This window comes from Ochlerotatus camptorhynchus, unplaced genomic scaffold (assembly GCF_037179485.1).
Source record: "Ochlerotatus camptorhynchus isolate MF236.1 unplaced genomic scaffold, CSIRO-AGI_Acam_v1.1 ptg000213l, whole genome shotgun sequence".
NCBI classification, from domain to species: domain Eukaryota; kingdom Metazoa; phylum Arthropoda; class Insecta; order Diptera; family Culicidae; genus Ochlerotatus; species Ochlerotatus camptorhynchus.
Genome location: NW_027040703.1, coordinates 1,476,777 through 1,499,186, shown reverse-complemented (window position 1 = coordinate 1,499,186; position 22,410 = coordinate 1,476,777). Strand labels below are relative to the sequence as shown.

The window sequence follows — 22,410 nt, the reverse complement described above, 5'->3', positions numbered from 1 at the left end:
AAGGAAAGCACTAGCACAAATTTACAACACTATCATAACATATGCAACCAACTCAACACAGCCATTAACACTGCACATGTAGAATATAATCGTAAAGTCGAAAATGAAGTCAAATCATATCCTAAGAACTTTTTCAATTATGTAAAAACGAAATTGAAAAGTAATAATTTTCCGTCACGAATGCATTTTGATGGAAATGTAGGTGAAAATCCTTCTGAAATCTGCAATCTCTTTGCAAATTTCTTTCTGGAAGTATACACCACATTTTCTGAAAAAGATCGCGACCGCGACTTCTTTGCATACATTCCCAAAGTCTCTAACAACATATCTGTCAATCAAATATGTCAACATGAAGTCCTCAATGCACTAAAAAATTTGGACGCATCTAAAGGACCTGGACCTGACGGAATTGCACCTGTATTCGCCTTTTCAATATGTCTCTGAAAAATGGGAAACTCCCTGAAATTTGGAAATCGTCTCTTTTGGTACATATTTTCAAATCAGATCAAATCTCCATTATCTCTTGCATCCCAAAACTTTTTGAATCAATTGTGAACGACAAAAATGTTCAGCAAGTAAAAAATCAAATTACAAACAAATAGCACGGCTTTTTTAAAGGTCATTCAGCTACCTCTAATCTTCTTGAATTTGTAACCTTCATTTTTAACGCAATGGACAATGGCATGCAGGGGAAAGCTCTTTATATTGACTTCAGTAATGCATTTGACCGAAGCAACAGACCATTATTACTCTTTAAATTGCAAAAAATAGGAATGAAATCTAGACTTCTGAATTGGCTCCAATCATACTTAACGCAACGCAAACAAATAGTTCGTTTTCAGAATAAACTTTCAGAACCTATGTCGGTCACCTCTGGGGTGCCCCAGGGTTCTCATTTAGGCCCAATTCTTTTTATTTTGTACGTAAACGACATTTCCTACATACTTAAAAAAAATAAAAGTTCTTATGTATGCAGACGACATGAAGCTCTACATGGAAATAAGTAATTCTAGCGACACAGAAGAATTCCAGAATGAAATCAACTTATTCAACACTTGGTGTAGTGAAAGTCTGCTCCAACTCAATGTAAACAAATGCAACGCATTTTCTTTTTCCTTGGATTTGTTTTCCGTCGATCTTGTTTTCCGTGCTGAGCACCAATGCTACCGACGCCAGGGAGGCAACTCCCACACCTGGACCCTACCTATCGACCCATCAACTCATGAACCGGGGACCAACGGCTTTACTTCCCATCCGAAGGAAGGCGTGATCAGAGATGTTATGCCTCAGAACATCCCGGCGGCGCCGACTGGTATTGAACCCAGGCCTGCTGGGGTGAGAGGTAATCACGCTTACCACTACACCACCGGCGCCGCTAATGCAAAGCAATTGTTTTTAGCAGAAAAATAGAAACACATATTTTTGAAATATTTTTAGGCAACCAAAAAATAGAAAAAACTAAAATTTTAAGGGACCTGATCCTAGACTCCAAACTCACTTTAGTAGAACATTATAATACAATTATAACGAAAGCAAATAGTATGTTGGGCTTCATTAAGAGGTTCAGCTATAATTTTCAAGACCCATACACTATCAAATTATTATATATTACATACGTAATACCTATTCTGCAATACTGTAACCTAGTATGGAATCCGTACATTGGAACGTACAGAGGAACGCATAGAATCCGTCCAAAAACAATTCCTTTTGTATGCCCTTCGCAAATTGAATGGGACCGCATTTCCTTTTCCATCATATGAAGCACGCTGTATGCTCATCAACTTACAAACACTCAAAGAACGCCGCGAATTTGCAATGCTTTTCTTCATCAATGACATTATTTCACATCGTATAGAATCATCAGAAATACTTTCACAATTAAACTTCTACACACCCTGTCGGCATCTAAGAACACGAAAATTATTCTCAGAAAAATCACATAGAACAAATTACGAAAAAAATGGCCCCTTCAATCGAATGATGCAACAGTATAATATACACTGTGAAGTCATTAGCATCACTATGTCAAAAGAAGAAACTACCCAACTAAAACATAATAGAAATAATGCATAGTATGTAAGTAAACATTGTAACCATTGTATGTAGTCTACTTTGCTTGACAAAATAAATAAATAAATAAATAAACTACTCATTGGATCAAATGCCTTTCGGCCAACTGGCATTCGGCCAAATGGCCAGACAACCATATAGCTAATTATTTCTTTATTTAAAGATCATCCCCAGTGGAGCAAACACAGTTTTGTCACTGTAAACATGCCGTAAAATGTAACAAGACCTTTTGCTATGTTCGCACTACAGAGAAATAACCTGTCACTAGGCTACCTTGATGTAACTTTTTTTTTGTTGATAATTATAATAACACCCTTGTAACATGTTAATTATCTGTAGTCTGAACAAGACATTAGACTTGTACCATTGATTATTGAAAAAAAACCTATTCTCCTACTGTGAAGTAGTCACGACAAGAGTCTCGGTACAGATTCAACACCGTAACGCATCACCAAAAGGTGATGGGTCCCACGATATTAGAAAAAAACCAATTTAAAAATTGAGTAAAATCTTGTTAGAAGTTTATTCAATGTAAAAGAAATTAAGTATAATTTAGAAATGTTCGCCTCTACAAATATGTAATTGATTCCATGGAAATGTGTTACAGAACATTGAACATATCTTGCATTAAACAGTTATCTGGTCTCCCAATCTTTAGTCAGAGTGAAAGAAGCACGGAAAAAGTAAACGAAATTTCCGAAAAATTACCAGCACTACTCCAAATTAAGCAGTCAACAAGTTGACCCTTTCTAAACATCCACAGCTCAGCATCAATAGGTTCACCTACCTACACCATGTTCCAATCATCCGGCCCATATCGACCTGCATATCTGCTGACAGTAGACAAGTTATTCGTTCCCATAGCAATTTACGGCGATAAATTTAGCTCTTTTATTGCCTATTTCGCCCGCGGTCGTAGAGCGCTATTGACCGCGTGCGCACTACGGTTTGTTTGTGCGCGACTTTCCGGCCACTGCTGCTGATGACGGTGGTGGCGATCCGATACTGGCGTCGGCGGCGGCAGTGGCATCCACTTGGAATGCCGCTCGATGATACCTACGGGAGATGAGCTAAGAAGAAGACGAGTGCCGACAACTTCAATGCGGAAAATAGCTCTTTGACCGTCAACAGATGTGCGCGCTGCCGCTGCTTATGACGCTCGAAACGGCAGATTGACGGCAAACAGTGAGTAGGTGGAGCGGAGGTGATGATCTGCGTGATGATGGGAATTAGCGCCGCATACGAACCTACCGACCGACAACGATGACGATGACGACGGGGATGAAGGGACTCATTAGCGGGCCCGGTCGGGGGATCGGCGTATTGATGGCTTAGGAATTAGAGTCAACGATTCAATTTCGTGAAGTAATTTCTCAGAAAACGGAAAAGGACTGGGATGGAATGTAAAAGGGTTGAGGTTGAAGGAATTTGGAAAAACCCTTCCATGTTATGGTTGGCGTGGAGCAAGCGTACGGCATTCCAGCAACTCGCGTTCGTGTTTTTGGGTGAAACAGGAATGCTACTGACCCTCGTTTCTGTCCTTCAGTACGGATTTCTCATTCCGTTGAAAACAAGTCACGGTGGCACACGCTGATATGATTTCAGCGACGTAGCTAGGTTTTGGTTAGCTTATTTACTTAACTTAGGCATTGTGGTTTAGAACAGCGTTTCTATGGGTCGTGAACAACCACCAATTTTTACGAAATTCTGAGAACCACTGTATCGTTTTGCTACAAAATGTCTGTGTATAAAACCTCCCAATCGAATCCTGAATAAACTCTACACGATTCCACTTCAACAGGATTCTAATAGGAGCTATGATTTATTAGAAGATTTTTTTTCCTTGATTTGACTTCCGTCGATCTTGTTTTCCGTGCTGAGCACCAATGCTGCCGACACCAGGGAGGCAGCTCCCGCACCTGGATCCTAACTATCGACCCATCAACTCATGAACCGGGGACCAACGGCTTTACGGCGAAGGAATACGTGCTCAGAGATGTTATGCCTCAGAACATCCCGGCGGCGCCGACAGGGATTCACCCCAGGCCTGCTAGGGAGAGAGGTAAATATGCTTACCACTACATCACCTGCGCCGCTTGATTTATTAGAAGACAAATGTATTCTATCAATTTAATTGAAAGACTCTATGACATTAACCCGATTCCGTTCCTCTAATGCCACTATCCCGAATTCCATTAACCTGAATGTATTATTACCTCAATGGGGCTGTCCGTAAACTACGTAGACAGTTTAGGGGGGGGGGGCGGAAGGTGGACAATTATCCACGGCCCATACAAATTTAAAAATTTTTGTATGGGCAATTGTCTACGCAGAGGGAGGGGGGGTGTCAAGAATCCCAAAAAACTGTCTACGTAGTTTATGAACAGGCCCCAAATTCCTTAAATAAATATATTGTTTTTATTAAAGTATGCTGAGCTTAAAATATGTACCACCCATTTATTCGTCCTTTGATGTTTTAGATGAATTTCAGTACATCATATAAACATCCATGTAAAATTAAATAAAAAGGAGATAATATTAAATAAAATAACAAAATATTCAAAGAAATTGTGTGAGCACAATCACTGGTAATTTTAAGTTTGTGTGTTATACACACCCATTCTTAAAACAAGCAATAAAATTTATCAACAAAGAATACATGAAAAGGAGTATTAGGGACAAACGTTTGGAGGAACAAAAGGCAAATGGATTCGATTTTGATTATATAAAAAATTAATTCAATAATAGTATTCTCAAAGTGATTTCTATAACCATAACTTATTTATTTATTTATTTATTAATTTATTTATTTATTTATATACAGGGTGTTTGGTTCCGGGTTTTACATATTTTTAGGGTAGATAGGGCTCCTTAAGTTATGAAAAAATCCCCATGAAACATAAGGTCGGAAATGACTGCTAAGTGAGTTATTCAACATTTTATGTTTTTTTGTATTGCCAACTTTGGTTAGCTATATTTTTTTTAATCTTAATGTGGTTTTCTGATTTCAACATACCAAATGAATAATTAAAGTCTTAGCTATCAATGCTCTTTGAAAAAAAACTCGATTAAAGTTAATTATCATACATTAAAATTGAAAAGTATGTAAGTACCAAAAAAAATTGGTGAAATTTAGGTAATACACTATTTATTCATTTCTGTTTGATATGTTTACTAAGTTTGCAAACAGAAATGAGCATTGCAGCGTAGCTACCAATTTTCCAAGTCATAGACTTCAGATAAACGTTCAAAGTCCCAGATTTTTTATAACGGAATCATGAACAAAAAACCATAGACCACTATGACAAACGCGATCGGTCTGAAGGGATCTTTACATAGACATTGTTTTAAGGTGATACGATCCAGAACTTCGGGCTCTGGTTCCACTTCGCTTTTTCCAGGAGGCCATTATCTGCTACCGGAAAACATACAATAACAAAACTGTGATGACAATTTAGTGCCTCAAATCACAATAGTGCCCGAGATTAACTCCCTAGAAAACTTGAAGTGGCAGTGAAAGTGCCTGTGGACGCTGAATCGTATCACCTTAAGAACTCAATATGTTCCTGAGTTCTTAAGGCATACTGAGTTGTTCAGGTGGTATGGTTCAGCGTCCACAAATCATAGGCACTTTCACTGCCACTTCGAGTTTTCTAGGAAGTTAATCTCGGGCACTATTGCGATTTGAGGCACTAAATTATCATCACAGTTTTGTTATTGTATGTTTTCCGGTAGCAGATAATGGCCTCCTGGAAAAAGCGAAGTGGAACCAGAGCCCGAGGTTCTGGATCGTATCACCTTAAAACAATGTCTATGTAAAGATCCCTTCAGACCAATCGCGTTTGTCATAGTGGTCTTTGGTTTTTTGTTCATGATTCCGTTATAAAAAATCTGGGACTTTGAACGGTTATCTGAAGTCTATGACTTGGAAAATTGGTAGCTACGCTGCAATGCTCATTTCTGTTTGCAAACTTTGTAAACATATCAAACAAAAATGAATAAATAGTGTATTACTGAATTATAAGTGGGGATGGGTGGCATTCACTAGCCCGAGAATACCCTCCACATGCTAGCCTCTTCACCAACCATACATCAGTACACACTTATCGAGTCAGTAATTTTTACAGAGTTTTTGAACTGCGGAACTCTTCGGTAAAATTTAAAAAAATCTGTGAAAAAATCAAAGTTGAGAAAATGTGTTACGAAAATTTACAGACTAACTTCTGTTAACCCCGTGTAATGATGAAAAATAAAAAAAATTGAATTGTATCCAACCTTTACGAATAACAGTCATTTGAATTTTAACCGAGTCAGTAATCCAAAAATCCAGTAAAAATACTAACTCCTGTAAAAAAAATCTAAGTGTGCATACAGAAGCAGCGGAGCTCCCACTCCTCCATCAAAAACAGCACCGCAGCTGAGCTGCGAGTGCTATGAAATTAAAAGGACATCGACTTATTACCACCTACCTACTTCTCTCCCTTCCGCTCTCAGAATTCGCCGATTCGGTGTCTCTCGTTGTGTTTTCTGCTGAGACTGAGCAATATTCGATACCGCGAAACATCTCCGCAGTTATGTTTTCTTTCGACGCAGGAGATGTGCGGTAATCAAAAGTTAAGAATGTATCTAAACATTTACAATAACATTCTACCAAATTTTCATGTGCGTAGTCCACTGCAACAGCCGAACGTACGAACGAATAGGGTGACTATAGCGCATTTTATGAAAACGTCACAAGTTTTTATGGCTGTTTTAAATCAATGATTACAAAGAAACCATAAAGCCTACAAGGTTACTACCAAAGGCACAAATCTAGGGAACTGCATGGAAAATGTTTTGTAGAACAACTAAATAAACAGAAATGAAAATTTTCAACTCAAAAACACTAAAATGTATGAAATTTCACCAGTTTTTTTGGTACTTTCAACATACTTCTCAATTTTAATGTATGATAATTAACTTTAATCGAGTTCTTTTCCAAAAAGCATTGATAGCTAAGGCTTTAGTCTTTCATTTTGTATGTTGAAATCAGAAAACCACATTAAGATTAAAAAAATATAGCAAACCAAAGTTGACAATACAAAAAAATATAAAATGTTGAATAACTCACTTAGCAGTCATTTCAGACCCTATGTTTCATGGGGATTTTTTCATAACTTTAGGAGCCCTATGTACCCTGAAAATATGTAAAACCCGGAACCAAACACCCTGTATATGTATTCGTCAATCAATCAAATCGTAGACTACATATTCACAATATAACTTATGATCTTTGATATTGCAGTGCTTGGAAAGATATTTTTTTTCCCTCAAGGGGGGTTTATTTAGGTCTATCATTTCACAGTGTAGATTATAAACAGGCATCATCCGATTTATCGGTCCATATTTCACGTAGTTAGTGCGGTGACGATCTACCGCGAACAAATGGCAATTACGCAGTTGACAAGAAGGTACGTAAAAATTAAGTCTTGATAATAAATAAACTGAGTCAATGCGTTGTGAAGCAATATTGTTCACGAAAGAGACAATAGTATAATCCCGACGCTCTTTCAATTACTGAATATTGATTAACAAGCAACGAGCTTCATAAGATGGGAGAGGAAATACTGTCCATAAAAATTGCCTTTGGATTGACTCTATTCGTTCTTCATACCTTTTCATATAAGGTGACCAAACAACACTGCAATATTCTAATATTGGTAAGGATCTTTAAAGTGGAAACCGAACCGCTTTATAAAATTAAGCATATTGCTTGCTCTATGAATTATTGTATTTTAATGATCCACAAAATGTTAATTTAGAATCAAGAATAACTCCTAAATTTCTTATTTTATCACAACTTTGAACAATTTGATTACTTATGTAATACGAATATCTGGTTTTAGTAAATAGTTTTCTACTGAAAGTTATAAAACTACATTTTTTAACGTTTAGTTCCAACAACCTTTTACAACACCGCGTATAAAACACATGAACTTCATTCTGAAACGTATTCATATCATCATCATTTCTTATCTCTAAAAATAGTTTCATTTCATCAGCATAAATAGGCACTCTGAGACCCAAATGCGAGTCCTTTGTGGGACTCCTGACGTGACTTGAATTGGGTTAGATTTTTTCGCTGAATCCCACAATTTGCTTTGCTGATGGCCCGTTAAATATGACTGAATCCAGGTGAGGAGTTAAATCTCAATTCCCATTTTTTCTAATTTAAAAATCAACATCGGAATGTCACGGCTATTGAACGCTTTACTGAAGTCAATAAAGAGCTTCTATTTGGTTTCCCTTGTCCATTGCAGTTAATGAGTAATCAACAAATTCCAGGAAGTTTGTTGTGGTAGAACGACCTTTTAAAAAGCCGTGTTGTGTATTTGTTATTCTATGTTTTATTTGGCTGAAGGTATTTTTTATTTATGATTGATTCGAATAGATTAGGAATGCACGAGATGATGGCAATCCCACGATAATTTCGGATATCAGATTTTTTTACCAGATTTATAAATGGGTATTAAAAACAATTTTTTTTTCCAGAGTTCCATGTGACATATTAAACAGTCAGTGTAAAGGGGTTGTGAGCTCAATTGCTAATTTTTTTCATAAAGGCTGGTGGGATTTCATCTGGTCCTGAGCTTTTAGTGGCGTCCAAATCTTTTAGGCCTGAGCAATTCTCTACGAATTCGCAAATCGGTTTAGTTTTGTATTTTTTGATTTGATTGAAAATTTACGGAAACGTTCCTTATGACCGACGTTGCCGTTTTGCATCTTCATATCGCCATTTGAATCCAGCCTTATTTTTGAAAAGGGTATATAGAAAAATATCAAGCTTATCCTCAGAAAACTTTTACTCGAAAACTGTTTGTCCGATCAGTTTGGTGTCTACGGCAATATTGCAGGACTTTAAAAAAAAAATGCACTCTAAAAAAAAATTACCCAACTTCTTTTAATTTTTAAATAAAGTCTTAAAAAACATGCTCAAAAAGTTTTTTTCAATTTTTTATTTGTTGATATGTTTTAGGGGACAACAAATGTGTTTCATTGCACTATAGGTCAAGATGGAGGAATGATGGACAAAAAAGTTTTGATTTTTTTTAAACCTCAAGTTTTTGGAAAAATATCAAAAACAATTATTGTTTCAAGTTTATTTAATGAAAGAACATCAAATTTACAATAAAAAAGCACATGAGTAAAATTTTGCTAAGTCGCACCGTTTTAGAGATGTAGTGGTTTGAAAGTAGATATTTTTAAAATGTTGATAGTTTTTGGTCATTTTCAAATGTATTTCACGGTTCTCTAGTTCCGAAAATATTTTTTTTTTCCGAAAGATCAGAAAATTTTCCAATAAATTACAATGCTTTTTTATTGTAAATTTGGTGTACTTTCATTTTATAAAGTCGACAAAGTTTGGCAATGTACGGATAATGACGCCGCCAGAGAGCGACTTTTGAATACCCACGAGGCCCAAGGAAGACAACCCTATGTTCCTTTCAGAGACGTGTTGGCAACCCGTGATCTCTGCTATATGCAGTCCGTTTATGTTTTTCTTCAAATGTCTAGTATAAGAATTTAATTCCTTTTGTCTTTTGTCTCTCTTTATTAGTTTTTGTTTGTCTTGTCCCCCCGTCTCGATGAGTCTCATCGTCGCCCACTGGTCACTCACCATAGCCGGTCGAACTCCGGACGAAGCTAGAACAGCACTACCGTTCATACTGGCGACAACGCTCTAATGAGACAACGAAACCCTACTCCAAGCTCCTCCCCTGATCCTATCCTTCGAAAATGTACCCTTCTAACCTCGAGTAAGCCGCGAGTAATCGGCCCAACTCCTACTAGACATAGAATTAAGTAAATTTTGTTACACACAGTGAACAATGAATTATCGGCTCCGCAAAGCTAACGCGATAGAGCCTTCCAAATAAACAAACTAGATAAAAAAGTCGACAAAGTAATTGGACTAAGTTTTGGATAATTTTCCGAAAACTTGAGTTTTTAAAAATAAAATTGAACTTTTTTGTCCATCATTTTTTCATCTTGACCTAAAGTGCAATAGATGGAATTTTTTGTCACCTAAAACATATCAACAAATAAAGAAATAGAAACATCCTTTTTTTGAAAAAAAAAATGTTTTTAAGATTTTATTTGGGCGCCGCCACAGTGGGGTATTTATAAATTCTAGTTGGCCAAAAATATTTAACCACTCTAACTTGTCACATACATCTTATTATTCAAGGATAATAAAATTGTTTGGTCAAAAAAGGGTGGAGTCATGTTTTGAAGGGGGGAGGGTCATGTTATGATGATGTTTTTTTTTTTAAAGTGTGTAAGTCGTTAAGTATTCTTCGGATTTAGTTACCGTCAAAGGATGAAATGTTGGAAACTAATAATACTTTAAATAAAAAATATATAAACACACTTACATCTGCGGTCAATAAAAAAGCACGATAGGCCGAACTTTGTTTACAAACTTGCCGAATTTGACATGTTGTAACTTTGTTCTGTTATGATCAATTGAGATGAAATTTTGACGCAGAACCACAAATATGCTGAATTTTTCGTGAACAAAAGGCCAAACTTTTTGAAACTCCTGGAAAAATTGGCGATATGGTTATAAATGTTTTTTATTGTTTATTAATTTATTTGATAAGGCTCAACCGAATTAACTTAACAGAGCCGAGGATTCTTGGTCACTATACAATACATCTTAAAGCTATAGTCAAAAGGTACAACACAATAAACACTTTATCTTCCGCTATCCAAAAAGCCTCCTCCATCAGAACTGGAGCCGCTTCCAGTAGTTTCAATGTATGGCAAATTGTTGTACGCCAACGAGGGTCAGAGCGCGTCCATTGCAGCAATGGACGCAAAATGTGGTCAGCACTCACACACTCATCACGAAACGGTTGCTTTCCAAAGTCGACGACGCATCGACCGAAAGAACTGCTGATGAAGAACAATGAGGAGGACCACACAATGGTTGCTGCCGAGTAAACAGACGATCGCGTAGCACACATCGAGAGTGGCCTGCTTTTGTCGACAGCCGAGTGAACACTGTTATAAATGTTGAAAATAATAGCGTTTTTGATATTCGAAGTATTGCAAGATCCTTATATTAAATTATTTTTCGAACACGCAAAATTCAACATAGTTTGGTTCTGCATAAAATTATTAGCTTAATTGGATATAACAAATCAAAATAACATAAAATTTGGCTAATTTACATGAAAATCCACCTATCATGCTTTTTTTTTGGCTGTAAGAAAATAAAATATTGAAGATTTTTTTTTGACGTTTTACAATCAGTCATTGTAAAATCAGTTTAGCTAAGAAAGAACAAGATATTTATATTTAGATTTGAAGCTGGTAAAAGTACTGGTTAAGGTAAAAGTTGATCGAATCCACAAATGGCCGCTATTTTGTTTATTTTGCTTTGCCACTTCGAATTCTTGGCGCCTAGAATCTCAGAAACTGATGCGGATTGGGCGACAGTAGCGAGGTAAAGATGGAGTTGGGTTTTGCCAAACTATGTTTGCATTGGATCCACAAACTATTCTCAACTGTGGAACACACTCGTATCAGTATTCATATCCACACGCATCTGATAGAATTATGAAACAAGAAAAATATACCTAAAAGGCAACCCCCCCTCCTTCTTCCCTTCCCAAAAGAAAGCCTTGATCGCCATATAATGAATGAAAATAGCTCAATAGCTGCATTTGTATACTTGTTTTTTTTTTGATAAATTCACCTATATGGACGCGCCATCTTCATTTTCCAATTTCTCGAAAGATCGCTAATAATCGCAGCTGATTTTTTGCTATTATCTTCTATACATATGTACATATAATGCCTCATATACGACTGTACAGGATATTACAGGATAAGTCTACTTTTTTATTACGATACATTTATTTTATAGTTTAAGTAGCACTTGAAGACAAGATTTTCATAAACTGCTTCTACGAAGTCAAAACTAAGTGAAATCAGCTGATGTCATGCGGAATACATATTTCAATACCTGCTTGAGCACTATCCATTTTTGCAAATTAATGTGATTATCCCAACAACAAGTAGAGACACGAAAACAATGGCACTGCGGAACGATTTTTTCTAACAAACCAACACGATTCAACAACAGACGAGTTTGAACTGATGCCACAACGCGGTCAGTTTAGAAAAAAGAAATAATGAGTACAGGGCAATCTTACCTTATCGCAGAAGTATACAATGCATGCATTCAGAATCTGTTTTGGCTTATTTTGAGAAATCGACTTTTGGCCAGCTAGCGTAGAACAAATACCCCTCCGTGCGCCGCCGGGATGTTCTGAGGCATAACATCTCTGATCACGCCTTCCTTCGGAAGGGAAGTAAAGCCGTTGGTCCCCGGTTAATGAGTTGATGAGTCGATAGGTAGGGTCCAAGTGTGGGAGCTGCCTTTCTGGCGTCGGTAGCATTGGTGCTCAGCACGGAAAACAAGATCGACGGAAAACAAATCAAGGAAAAAAAAAGATTTTATTTGGAACTAAAAAAAATTGAGTAATTTTTTTTATAATGGATATTTTTTTTTCAAATAGTCTCATCCATTATCTGCAATATTGCTCAGGACACCAAACCTATCGGGCAAACAGTTTTCGAGTAAAAAATTTCTGAAGATAAGCTTGATATTTTTCTATAGGCGCTTTTCAAAAATTAGGTTGGAATCAAATTGGCGATATGAAGATGCAAAATGGCAACGTTGATCATAAAGAACGTTGCTGCAAAATTTCAATCAAATAAAAAAATACAAAAATAAACCGATTTGCGAATTCGGTCAAAAAATCTTGAACATAAATATTTTTAACATTACTCGAAAAGTCAGGAAAGCATGAAAATTTTTCATTATCACGATCATTATCCGATAAATTGGAGTACGTCTCTTGATAAAATGTTGCAAAAAGATTAAATAGGCCAAAAGGATGTAATGCCGGTCTAAATGCCCCTAATTTGAGCCCATACATAAATTCAGCAATCGACTAAATTTTCAATAGCGACCAAAAATATCCATTGGTATCGTCCCAATCGCATTTATGCGGGTTTGTTTTTGAGCTAAAATAGTTATTTATAGATCTAATAGATAAAAGACTTAAGAATATCAGGGCTGTAAGAAAAGATCACACGGTCGATTGACCCAATTCAGGCTGACCATTAAACTCTTTAAAAAAATAACTATTAAAATGTTAAATCTTTATTCAATCAGCATCGTAACATAAACACATTTATGAGTGTCCTTCAGATTTTTCATCGAGGCAGAGATCAAGGGTAATCTCAAAAAAAAGGAAAAATAAATATATTCTAAAAAAAACTGTCACTGATTAGGGGAAGGGGCGGTCAATTGCCTCCCCTGCCTTGCTGGCTACGCCTATAAGCACACTTAACTGACGTCCCGCAATCGACGGCGCGTTTTGACGTGGTCATGCCCAGCAAACCATAAATCGTAAAACAATGTTCAAATCAAGTCGTATATACACGCATATTAAATTAGAATCGCATATAACGTAAGCTTAAATTGGATCAAGTTGTCAAATTATCAAAAATATCAATTAATACCGTACCACTGACGCGTTCATCTAGATAAAATTGATAAATAACAGATTGTTAGCGATGGGCCCAATCTTAGATCCATAGGCCAACATTAGAGCCATTTCCCCTATAACGAATATTTATGATTGAAATAAAACGTTTTTTTTATCGCTAGGTGCTTAAAACATCATACCTGGCCACCCGAAATCATATTGCGAAAATTTGATAACATAACATAACATAAAATTGCATATAGATACACATGAAGTTATTTAATATTGCATATCTGTCTGTTTTCACTTGCTTTTTTTCCTTTGGTTTGTTTTTTCCGTCGATCTTGTTTTCCGTGCTGAGCACCAATGCTACCGACGTGCCAGGAAGGCAGCTCCCACACCTGGACCCTACCTATCGACCCATCAACTCATGAACCGAGGACCAACGGCTTTACTTCCCATCCGAAGGAAGGCGTGATCAGAGATGTTATGCCTCAGACTGGGATTGAACCCAGGCCTGCTGGGGTGAGAGGTAATCACGCTTACCACTACACCACCGGCGCCGTTGCATAAAAGCATAAAAAAGGATCATCCCTTCGATTTCTCAAAAGAATTCGGATAAAAACAACGATGTGAACCAGTAGCATTATTCTAGTTCATCGATTTCTTCTTCTTATTCTGCCACGTCTGAAGCATTTAATGAGGCCGCAGATGCTTTGGATAGTGAAATTAATACTCACGATATGGATGATTCGAAAGAAGTTTTATAAGATATCATTCAAAATGAACATTGCCAAGGTAAAACCAAATTTTACTTAAAGTAATTTACCGATTATAAAGAATTTCTAAACTTGCATTTTTAGCACCACTTCAATCTGAAATTTGGAACTGGGCTTCTCAATATCAAATATCGCAAGCAGCTTTGAAATCGTTGATTGATGTGCTAAATACTCACTTGCAGGTTGATCTACCGAAAGACCCCCGAACTTTTATTACAATCCAAAGTACTTTGGAAATCATAACCATGAAAAACGATGGTAAACACAGGCACCATGCCTTGGAGCGTGGTCTTCAGCATGTTGCCTTAAAATTGATGGTCTTCCCATATATAAGAGCAGTGGCAATCATTTTTGGCCAATTCTTGTGAATATCCACGAAAAAACACAATTCGCCAATCATCTTGGGTATTTACTATGGAGCAAGCAAACCAAAATATGCCAATGAATTTGTATCTCCAGTCATCAAAGAAGAGCTGTTCTGAATTCAAGCGTGATAATTAATACTCACAAAATTTCCGTAAAAATCAAAGCGTTTATACGTGAATCTCTTGCTCGAGCCTTTATTAAGCGTGTAACGAAAGGCAAATATTCCCATGTGACAAGAGCCATGATCTTCCCAGAGGTGAATGCAGAGCTGCGAACTAATCAAAATTTTCGAGAGAATAAATACCCAGAGCACCAACGTGCCGTGGCTCTGCTTACGGATCTACCGATAGACATGGTTGTTGATTTCATTGTTTGATATGTGCTATGCGTTATCAGCGTTATCTTCTCTTCTTCTTCTTCGCATTTCAAGCTTATTGCATATCGCATAGTAGCTTATAGCGTGCTGTCAACTTAGTGTTCTAGATGCACTTCCACAGTTATTAATTGAGAGCTTTCGATGCCTGTACCATTTCTGCATTGGTATAATTGTGTGGCAAGCCCAGGGAAGTCGAGAAATTTTCCAACCCGAAAAATTCCTAGACCGGACCAGGAATTGAACCCAGCCACCTCCAGCATGGTCTTGCTTTGTAGCTGCGCCTTTACCGACTGAGCTAAGGGAGGCCCCGTTATGCGGAAGCTGATTAATTCTTGGCATACTGGACGTACTGGATCGCAAAATAATCCACGAAGATGGAGTAATCATTGGTGTTACGAATGTGTAATATTGTTAGCATCCACTGGTTTGGGAACATTGGTTAAAAAGCATTTTGCATGTTAATCATTTAGCGATCCATTTAATGATCGTAGCAGTGTCCTAATAATCACATACTTATGTTATGATAAAATTAGGACTGCAAATTATAATAAACTCAACATAATCTTATAAGACTTACTAGTTATACTTTCGCACCGATTCGTCTGAAGACTCATTTTTACACCACTAAAAACGTTTATTAACGCAGGTCGAAATTAACATCACCGCCAGGAAGCTGCACGGTTGGTTTGTTTTTGTTTATTATTTTAAATATTTGACAGTTTCTTTCAATACAGGGTGGCTCAAGCATCTTTTAATGCTCCAAAGATAGGGTGGTTGTTAAGTGTGCCTTATTTTTCTAAAAAAAATGTCGTAATTTACGAACCTGTTAATTTTACCCGCATTTCCCCTGCACAGAATTTCCAGGGCAAAAATAACCTCAATGCACTAGGAAGGTTAAAGCAAGGGTGATCAATTAAGATCGTCACCATCTTAGGGCCTGTTCATAATTTACGTTGTCAGCTTATGAGAGGTTTTAGACCCTCCAGTGTAGCCAATCGTCCATATAGTATTTTTCGAAATTTGTAAAACCGTTCAGGGCAGTTGCAAAGTGTCAGTTGCATATCCCAATTTTGTAATTCCGGTGGGCCCGCCGCACTCTTGCTACAGCTTTGCATATACCTACTGTGGCGTCTTACCACTACGACCACCGTCGGTCGTCATCGGCTGCCGTTCAAACGAAGAAATGTGATTGAAAATCAAATCTTATTTCTGTTCCCACACTTTCGACCGCAACCACACGACGCGACGACGATGAACCACGCGAAGAGACCACAAAAAAGCACGGCAGTAAGAAGCCGAAATGACGACAACGGCAACGGCAGAACATAAGTAGGTAGAGGGTCCACTGGTGCCGTGCCGAGGAGAGGCCATTATATGTTCATCAACGATCGCAAAACAGACCGAAAAAAGAAGCGTTGGTACCAACCGTCCGTGGTTGGTGGAAGGGGGGAGGGAACCGGACGCAGGGTACACACGCCAGGCCACGCGGAAAGCTTGGCAGGAGGGAACGCGCTTGGACAAAACGTGCCTCGCCGCTGAGATTACTGCGCAGAGATTCTGGCAGAGCAGCATTGCTCGCGGTTGGTCGGGAAGGTGATTTCGGAGAGGTCTTTTGGCTTTCGGTGGCTTATTCTTTATGGGATTGGGGTAAAGGACTCGGATTGAAGTAGCTGGCGTGAGCGGGTGGTTTGGGGGAAGGGCTACTCCCTGGAACTCAGGCGGCGGTCGTGATCAACTACGAAAGCCGCACGTCACCACTCATCAGTGCAATCATCGGTGAGCGTGTCTATTGGGAATGATTTTCAAGTGGTCCTAAGTGGGTTGGAGGCAGAGGGGGAGAAGATCGTCCCACCGACAGACTGACTGTGGCTGAAAGAGAAGCTAACTGCGGTTAACAATCAAGCTGAGTGAGAACCACGCGGTCGAGCGTGATGGGATAATGAATTTCGGATTTGTTGGATATTAATTGAAATTGGAAAATGAACTTGTTGGACTTGACGGACAGTTGGGGATTAAGGGGGAGGACCTTTGATATTCGATGTCGGCTGGTTTTAGTTTATGCTTCCCCATTGTGGGAACCAGCCACTAGCTGTGCAATTTAGCTTGGGTGAGCACAGAACGAAATTAGGCACGTTGTGTTGATGAGATTCAGAATTGAAATCAGATTTACCCCGCATTTTTTTAAAGTAGTAATGATGGGTACGATAGTTCAGTTAAAAGCTACAAAACAAAGTCTATAAGAACGCATAATATGACATCCGCACTCTTCTCGAAAACAAATGAAACGTTCCTAGCGAATCAATTTTTTTCTGACTTCATCCTTATGCCGAAGTAAATCCAAAGACGTTTCAATGTGTATGGACGTAATTAAAACACGTATGACGGAATTGGAATCAAGAAGCAATGTAAGATTTTAAACAATGTTTACGCCAATGTAAAAAAAATGCTTATCGGCCTAGGGGAGCTTTACTGTTTGACAACATAAATCTAGCAGCTACAATATGCAGAACAAATAGTCGTTGAAGAGTGCCATGTGTATTTATCATCGGCTTCAAATTGGCTCTCTTGCCAAAAATACGGCAGTATTGGGAAACCAGCTCCTCTCGTCATGGCCAACTTAGTCATCTCAGAGAGAAAGCAGTAGGATGGTTGTTACGTGCTACCATCATCAGCATTGTTGACGGCTACTCCCGCATTGAGCTGTTACATTCAAAGTGATTAATGTTACTTCATACGCCAAGTTTTCGGTTTGCAGAGTTGGTTGGAAATGCTAAATAACATGAAATGCTTTCGGTAACGTGGGGCTTCATGAAGTGATGAAACGTCGCTAGAACTATTCCACAGTCGCAGACAGTATTTGAGCAAAGTCAAGCGCACACTTTTTTGTCTGTAGATTTTCATACTTCAAATCTCTGCGTACATCGTACGGGTTAGGCAAAGACGTGTGCGTTTGACTTGCACTGTCGCATTAATGGCCCTTCGCTCATTTTCAACTTCTATTCAATTTTAGTACTGCCGTACTCTAACGGAACTATTCAGCTACCCTCTTCTAAGACCATTCTCTAGCCAATAAATTATCACACTAAAGCTTCATGTTAAATAGCATTTCTAACCAACTCTGAAAATCGCAAACTATCGTTGTCTTAGCAAGAATATATTATTTTCTTTTCAAAACTTGGACAAGTAGAACCAAACGTAGGGCATTAAAAGTGATTTTAAACATTCTTCCATAGTAATTCCCATACAAATTTCACACCATTTGCGTGCTAAACCTTCATCAATCTTTATCATTTTTTGTACAGGTTCATATTTTGGGGTTATCAATTGAAATGGAGTGGCCTAGAAAACATTTCACACATCTTTTTTCAAATGAAGCACCCTAGTGTTCAGTAACAGCCCTCTGCAGTTAACCCCCAAGATCAGGGCTGCCATCTTATCACTCAATGCGCGCAATGTACTGATTTTCTGAAATAAACAAAGTGAGAATCAAGCAAACACACAGTTTGCTTGCCTTTCACCCTGTACAAGTGTAAAGCAGTGGAGAAGAGAAGACAGACACCCAGAAATAACGAAAGCTCAATGTGTAGTCATCGCTCCGACGGCTCCGACGAAAAGAGTGCCACTCAGTGTAGAATTGCAAATGGGAAACCCAACAAAAAGACAAAATTCTTCTTCGCTATGCCCTTCTTCATCTCCTATGCATGCAGTCGTGGTAAGCAAAGTCTGCAAAGAATTCAAAGAAGACATTAGCGCTTGGGGAACATGCATAAATGACGTAGCATTTGAGGGGGGAGGTGGGGGTTTCAGAAATTGTGACCGGCCATGTATTGGATATAGCCAAATACGCTACGAGGGGGAGAGGAGGGGTCTAAAATTGATCAAAAATATGCTACGTCATTTATGGATGCTCCCTTGTTGTATTATATTCGCTTCCTGCGCCGCACGGAGTGTACCGCTCATTGTGTGGATCGCTTTCTCACAGATTAGGTGGAAAAGAGTGTACGAAGTAAATGGGAGAACAACATACTCTTTGTCGAATGTTGTGAGATGTATGCACAAAGTTACTTTGCGAACGCTCTGAGGTGCTTTCCAGCCCTGCCCAAGATTTTGTCAAGATACACATTAAACTAGATATAAACAAAATCTGGACCTCAACATCAACATATCAGGCAACACTTCAAATCACATGAGCATACGAAGAAAAAAATTACCCATGGCACTTACATCGACAGCCCAGAACCACGTTACAAATTCACCCGGGGGGCGACCCCGGCGTAGTGGTTAACATCAATACCTCTCACGCCAAAGTCACGAGTTCAACTCTCACCCTCGGACTTGTCACGAATGACCCTAGAGTGTTAAAGTCACTTTAATAAAAAAAAAAAAAAAAAAAAAAAAAAAAAAATCACCCGGGAAATGATCAGAGTCTCAAATCAAAACCAAAAAAAAAACATCGTACATTTGTGACCGTATAGATCTAACGATGTCTAAAGATACAGTAAGGAGAACACTAACTGCTAGGATTTCATCTCGTTAAGTTTAAATCAAGTTTTATTTCTTAGATATTTGTATATATAATTTACATTTATTGACAATTTCAAACAGAACTTTTGTAAAACAGTCTACACTGATTGACGACAAATAAATAAAAAAAAATAAATAAATAAATCATGTGATACATCAAATCACAGAAAAACTAAGGTCAATATTTGTCATATTGTTTGATCAATATCTTCACAAAGATCGAGCATTCATCCTAACAACCTAAGAAATAATTTCGATACTGTTTCGAAAAGATATGATGGTGTTTTGAGCAACTAATTTCAAATTCGCGTGTCTATACCATGTCACAAACATCATCAATTAATCATGTATTTCATTCTTACTTCTTACTCAGTATCATTCCGTTAATTTAACAGTAACAATCATAGTAAATTTTGATAAAATCCTCCTACATGGTTCCTGACTTAAATATGGAGGTACTCAGATTGTGTTGGGATTTCTGAATCCCCGAAAAAAAAACCTGCTTGTTTTTATTCTATAACGTGAAAGCCAATTGCAAAAGCTCCTGAGAAACTGTGCGGAGAATATACACACACACTGGGTGATATTTTTTTTTTGTTCATTAATTTATTTGATAAGGCTCAACCGAATTAACTTTACAGAGCCGAGGATTCTTGGTCACTATACAATACATCTTAAAACTATAGTCAAAAGGTACAACACAATAAACACTTTATCTTCCGCTATCCAAAAAGCCTCCTCCATCAGAACTGGAGCCGCTTCCAGTAGTTTCATTGTATGGCAAATTGTTGTATGCCAACGAGGGTCAGAGCGCGGCCATTGCAGCAATGGACACAAAACGTGGTCAGCACTCACACACTCATCACGAAACGGTTGCTTTCCAAAGTCGACGACGCATCGACCGAAAGAACTGCTGATGAAGAACAATGAGGAGGACCACACAATGGTTGCTGTCGAGAAAACAGACGATCGCGTAGCACACATCGAGAGTGGCCTGCTTTTGTCGACAGCCGAGTGAACACTCACTGGATGATTATTACAGGTAGAGTTTTTACTTTCAACTTGTGTTATCCACGGTTTACGTTTTACATTTCTTTATGAGGGTTAGAGAGTGACAGACTACGAACTACGCGCTCAAATGGTATGTGCTAAGTTTAATCGACACAATATTTGGACATTTACTGCGGGCTGCGGAATTTCTTGCCAGCGAACTTGGGGGGGGGGGCAACGTCCATGCCGATCTCGACCTTTCCGGTGTAGCCAGCCTTAGCAATAGCATCCTGAATCAGATTCAGGGCTTCCTTGTTTTCCAGGATGTTGGGAGCGAAACCACCCTCATCACCGACGGTGGTGGCATCCAAACCGAACTTGGCCTTGATGACGTTCTTCAGGTGATGGTACACCTCAGAGCCGATCTTCATGGCCTCAGTGAAGGACGTAGCACCGGTTGGCAGGATCATGAACTCCTGCATGGCCAGTTTGTTACCGGCATGGCTACCACCGTTGATGACGTTGAAAGCTAGCACTGGCAGGATGATGTTGCCGTTTCCGGATAGCTCAGCAATGTGCTTGTACAGTGGAATTCCCTTCTTGGTGGCACCGGCCTTGCAGATGGCCAGCGAGACACCGAGGACTTGTTCTCGGTGCCGTCTAACTTCAGCATCAGCTCATCGAGCTCCTTCTGCTGGGTAACGCACAGATTCGAGCTCAGCACAGCTGGAGTGATGGTCTTGTTGATGTTCTCGACGGCCTTCAGGACGCCCTTTCCGTGCCAATCGCCCTTGACGTTGTCGCGCATTTCCAGGGCCTCATGGACACCGGTCGAGGCACTGGATGGGACGGCCGCCCGGAACAGTCCCAGATCGGTGAGCAGATCGACCTCGACGGTAGGGTTACCGCGAGAGTCGAAGATCTGACGGGCCTTAATACTCTTGAATGGCATTTTGGATTTTGCAATATCACTCACTAAGACCGAATGCACCACACTTTACAGTACAAGCTCTCTGGATAAACTGATAATCAACACCTGGGACCTTACTTAAGTTCAAGTAGAAAATGCGATATATTTTTACGACCATCACACCGCGACGCCGCCACCACCGAGTCTAAAACAGCTTCTAAGCCGCCGCTGCCGATGAAATGACCGACGCACAACTCTAGAATTTACGCTGCAGCTCCAACATAATCTACGTAACTGCTCTGTAGACGGCATTCCAAGTGACCTCCTCCCGACACATTTAATCGACGACATTCTCCACGTTAAGGACGGGCATCTCCCTTTACACTGCCTAGAACCTTGGACAGTCGAAGATCACATGCTCCGGCGTTTCACCCTTGTTGCCACACTCCGGACAGAGGGGTGACGCTGCGTGTCCTGAAGCAGCCGTGGCCAGACAGGAACTGAGTTCGGTGGAAGTTGACTTCTCGGTATTTTCTGTTCACCCAGGTCGAAAGAATCGGTATTAGTCTATTAGTGTCCATCTACCATTCTCCGCCGTGTTCCACTACTCTCGCCCATTAGCCAACGAATCCGCTCTCACAACTTTCCGTACTCTTCTGGCTTCCCTCCGCTTGTAGCATTCGTTATCCTCCGACAGGGTGGCGGCCTTCCAGCTGGCGGAGTTGAACGTATTCTTATCGTATGTAATATCGATCTCGTCTCCGGTTCTGTTTGAACGCCTTATCGGCTTTCTCGACAACTGTCGGAATTGCATCCACCGTTGATCTCCCTTTCCGGAATTCAAAC

At 39.1% G+C, this 22,410-nt stretch overlaps 1 pseudogene; it reads right to left on the bottom strand.

The window, feature by feature from the left end:
- Positions 1-20,842: 20,842 nt before the first annotated feature.
- On the bottom strand, positions 20,843-21,675 carry LOC135703474 (enolase-like; annotated as a pseudogene).
- Between the last annotated feature and the right edge of the window lie 735 nt (positions 21,676-22,410).